Source organism: Pyxicephalus adspersus, chromosome 2 (genome assembly GCF_032062135.1).
Source record: "Pyxicephalus adspersus chromosome 2, UCB_Pads_2.0, whole genome shotgun sequence".
In the NCBI taxonomy this organism is placed as follows: Eukaryota; Metazoa; Chordata; class Amphibia; order Anura; family Pyxicephalidae; genus Pyxicephalus; species Pyxicephalus adspersus.
Window position 1 is genome coordinate 40,498,342 of NC_092859.1, and position 4,965 is coordinate 40,503,306.

Consider the following 4,965-nt stretch of genomic DNA (forward strand, 5'->3'; position numbering starts at 1 on the left):
CTACCGTGGTGGGGATAATGGTGCAAAATTCTGTTCACATGAACATGAATGCTTAAATGCTAAAATAATTCCTTCAAGCATTGCCAATTTTAAAGTCAATTTCTGGCCATGCTCAACTGGTAAGGGGTGGGATCTGGGGAGGAGATTGGGAATGCATTGGAAGGAATGGCAGGATAAGAAGTTAGTGGAAGTTTGTCCGCCAAGCAAAAAATAATCTGCCCAATCACTATTTCAGGTGCATGTTGGGTAGTTTCAATAGTTAAGATCTTTGTATCGATGTGCGGTGGAGATCCTGGAAGCCATTGGTTGAGGGATCCATTTTTGTAGTTCTCTGTAAGTAACTGATATTGGTCCCAAGGCAATGCAGTGCGCCTGGGGATCAAAAATATAATTGGTTGCGGAGTTTGTTTTTTATCTGTTGTTGTAATAAACACCTGTCACAGCCATTTCCACTCTCCATATGTATTTGCTTTTATCTGGGTTTCAGAGAAAAGGCAGGCTAGAGGGTGGCTGAGCAGCATAGAGGGAAAATATGGTGTCCTCTGCACTGCACTCCATGGTCATGCATAGAAAAGTCTTCCTGTGCTGGGGTCTAACAAGTAAAGTCTCTTTGTACAGCACTACATTTAGGGGTTTCTATCATTCTGACCATGTGTCATTACCAATTTTGCCTCTACCTTTCTGGGGGATCAGGAAATATTACTGAAAGTAAGTTATATGAATATTATACGTTATATAAATATTGTTGAGGACAAAAATCACAGTGACCACCCAGGTCTGAGTCTTGTAGAAAAGGATAAGTACACAATCTAAAGTGTCAAATCTGGACACTAAAAACTCTGAGAAGCGTGACTGAACCCACTATTTCTCACTCAGAGCTAAATAATTTGTTGTATATGGAGCAAGCCTTCTAATACAACAGTGCTTGGTAATTATACAGTAACACAGTCATTATGGTTGAATAAAGACAAAAATTCATCCACTTTAACCATTTTAATAGCTCTATTCAGGTTTGAGAGAAAGGATAAAGAAAATGTAAATGTGTTTTAAGTATAGAATCTAAGCCATAGAGACTATCCCAAATGAAACTACTTAGCATTTTGCCAAGGGAAATGTTGGCATCCATTTTGTATGGTCTGTTAGGAAACCACAACATGGCCAAAAGTATAGGGCTTTGTTTCCATATTTTGTGGCAGTGTAGTGATTACCCTACCTACTTATAAACTATATAATTTTCAGGCCTCTATTCATTTCTAAAGCTCACAGTTCTGTTTAACTTGGCTTAAAATGAGTGTGGCTGCCTGTCAAACATGGCTGCTCTCCTCCAATTCCTGTTGCCATGGTGATATGAGGTATTGTCTGCAGCCCATAAATTTAAGCTGGAAAATCTAAAAATTTGAAAGCACTTAACTATGTATGAAAAAAACGTTCTCCTCTAGTTTATCCCAGTGTGAAAAATTGAATGCAAAATCTACTTTAACAAGCATACACAACTCTTCAGTTGTCAAGGGTCCATCTTTTTATAGGACAATGTCTCCATTGTACGAATTAGCCAGTACCCCCAGGACACAACACATGTCCTATCAGGCACACAGGTTACTGCAGCAAGAGACAAGTGAAAGTACAATTATGTTTTTGTCAAAAAAAGCATCTGGTGGCTTTTCCTGGAATTTTGGTAATAGTACCGCTACACATTCTGAGATTCTGCGGATTTTACATGATGATTATCTATTATCTATATATATATTATCTATCTATCTATCTATCTATCTATCTATCTATCATTCAATCAAGCTGAACCCCCTTGAAAGAACACTTTGACTGCCATAACCCCACATAAATATAATAAATATCATGAATATCGGTCTAGGAGAGGGGCAGCCATGACAGGTTCATATGTACACATCCTAACCAGTCAAAGCGTTAATTTAGCTAATAGGTTCTTCTTAGGATGGAAAACAGTCTTGGAAAATTCATATCAATTTACATTCAAATCTCACGCAAGCTGCAAAATAAATGGTCTTAAATGTAAATGATAGCAAAGCTGCATTTAAACTTCAAAGCAAGAGACATCAATATCTTCTCAGGTATATTAAAACTGAATGATTACAACTTGGAGATTTCTAATGTCACATACCTTGAAACAAACCTTACATGACAAAGATATATTCAGCAAGGGAACAATTGGCTTAACAGCTGACAGCTTGGTTTGCCCATCAGGGAGTATTCATAGGCAGACTGGACTCAGGCCCAGTCCCATGGGATGAAGCCACATGCTACTCCATGACACAAGGTATTTTGCGGTAATGGGGGAGGGGTTTTTTCTTTTTTGGTTATGCATTATTGAATGTGAGGAAGAAATACAAAAAGCAGCATTAAACATGTTTGTTTTATTGACTTTTTTCAGTCTCTAATGAAACCATTAAGGGGACAGTAAGTGATGGAATGTAATAGTCCTGGATATCTTTGAAAACTTGACAAGTGTTCTAATTATTTCCCCAATGTAAAAATGGTAAAACATTGTTAAACGTTTTTTTTTTAAACACATGCTAAGCTGAAGCTTAAAGCTGGTAGCCACAGTAAGGGCCCACTCACAATAGAGTACATCCCAACACACCTTCCCAGGGCAAAATGCTGTAACACACTACCATGTGTTATGCTGCACTTCCAAAATATATATATATATATTTTTTTTCCATGTGATACTGGAGAGGTCTGAACTAGTCACTAAGCAGCACTTAGAGGGATAGTTTAGTCCAGTGAACTTCTAAATTGGCAATTGCTCCAAGGCTTTTTTTTAAACAGATTACAAATAAAAAGTACATAATTTTGATAAAAAACAAGAATAACATAAAAAAAACAAGTGAAATATATTGCAATATAAACTGTCAAGGAGTTAATGTCCTAACAAGCAGTAACAATATTGTAGCAGGCTTGTTTAGCAACATTACAGAGTTCACATTGCATTTAGAGAAGGGATCTCACAGACAAAAATCAGATCATACAGGGTGTAGGGTAGAAAATTGTTATGCCTTGTGCAAACTTAAACAGGGAGGTGAAGGGTCTGAGGGTCTCCTTCCAACATTCTTTTTATGTACCATGAGGTGTATTGAAAGCATTAGTGCAATCTCTGTTTCATGGTGGGATTTAATGTTGCAAAAAAGCTTTTCCAGATGTCAAAAAATGTATGTGGATGTATCTTTTTGTTGGGAGATTTTTTCCCGGGGGCGTAGGGAAGATACAGCAGTTACGAATTGTCTTTCTCCCCATTGCAGAGAGAAGCAAAGCCAGTCGCCTCCCATCTCTGTGGTAGCAGGTACCATCCTCCCCAGGTATGCCTATTATTGCCTGTTTGGGTCGTGTATTGGCAAAACCCCATCTCTTGGCTGTGTTGAAGAGCAGACAGCCAACAGGAAGGAATGTAAAACAGCGGATGGGAGCCCGCAAAAAAGATTGCATGTATCTGTATTGGAAAAATATGTACATTTTTTTGGTTTCATACTGGTTCCAGTGGATGGTTTTGCTAATCTCTATCTTTGACTTAAGGTGTATGAAAACCCAAAAACTACCAAATATGTTCTGTTCCTTTCTGGCTGCCGAGCCATCAGAGTAAGCGATCATGGGTGCCTACAAGTACATGCAAGAGCTATGCAGGAAGAAGCTGTTGGATACAATGCAATTTCTCCTGCGCGTCCGCTGCTGGCAACATTGCCAACTGTCTTCCCTTCACTGTACACCAAGTCCAACTCGCACAGTCAAGGCTCGTAGACTGGGCTACAAAGTCAAGCAAGGCTATGTCATCATCGTTAGAGTTCGCCCTCGTGGACTCGAACACCCTGTGCCCAAGGGTGTTAGCCAGATCAAGTTTTCTTGCAGACTGCACTCTGTTGCTGAGGAGTGTGCTGGCCATTACTGTGGAGGACTGAGAGTTCTGAACTCATACTGGGTGGGTGAAGACTCCACTTACATGTTCTTTGAGATCATCCTGGTTGACTCCTTCCACAAGTCCATCAGACGCAACCCAGGCACCCAATGGATCACAAAAGCTGTACACAAACACGGAGATGGGTGGACAGACATCCGTTGGCAAGAAGAGTGGTGGTCTTAACAAGGGTCACAAGTACCATCAGACCATTGATGCCTCTTGTCGTGCTGGGTGGAGAAGATGCAACTCTTAAACTCCACCGTTACCGCTAATTTGGATAGTCGTACTTGTAAATTTGACATGAAAAATAAAGTCTTTTTCGGACAAAAATCCACGTTTCTGTTATTTAAAAAAAAAAGTTAAAGTTTTTTTTCAAGGTTTATCTGTATTTCCTGATGATCAGTGGCTTTTATTTGTAATGTAGGTATAGTTACCATCAACATTATCGTGATCTCCTGTTTTAATGCAGGTAAACAGTCTGTTTTGCAAAAAGGATTAAGTGCATATTTCTGTTTCATCAGAAGATGGAATTGTATAACTTAGCAGTTTGAACAAATGAATGACTGAAAAGACTGAATAGTCAACGTTACGACTCCGTTTTGTGCAAAATCCAAGTTAATTTAGGAAAGCTAAAATGTTTCTCTGAACAGAGAAGGTGAAAAGGCTTTTTGTTGGGAAATCCAAATTTACTGGCATACAGCAAAACAAAACATGTTTTCTTTGGACTGACTCTTAAGATTTTAGAACAGTTTGATCAATGATGAAAGGCAAAGACTTAGAATGAGAAAGTGCTTGTGTATACAACACGATCTCAAAGGCGTGCATGTCATTTATCAAACATTTTCACCCTTTTAACTGTAATCACCTATAGAAAGTATAAAATTACACATTATGAATGCTGGCAAATGTAAAACAAATCCTCTGAACTAACATTTTAAAGGACTGATTTTTTGCTTTTTTTGATCATATAAAAAAAGCTTGCTCAAGATGTTAATTCCATAAAAATCTAGTTCAGACAAAATGTACCAAGGTGTCAATGA

The 4,965-nt window shown here is 38.5% G+C and overlaps 1 pseudogene; it reads left to right on the top strand.

Annotated features, from left to right (window-relative positions):
- Positions 1 to 3,503: 3,503 nt before the first annotated feature.
- LOC140325019 (large ribosomal subunit protein eL15-like) lies at positions 3,504 to 4,197 on the top strand (annotated as a pseudogene).
- The last annotated feature ends 768 nt before the right edge of the window (positions 4,198 to 4,965 follow it).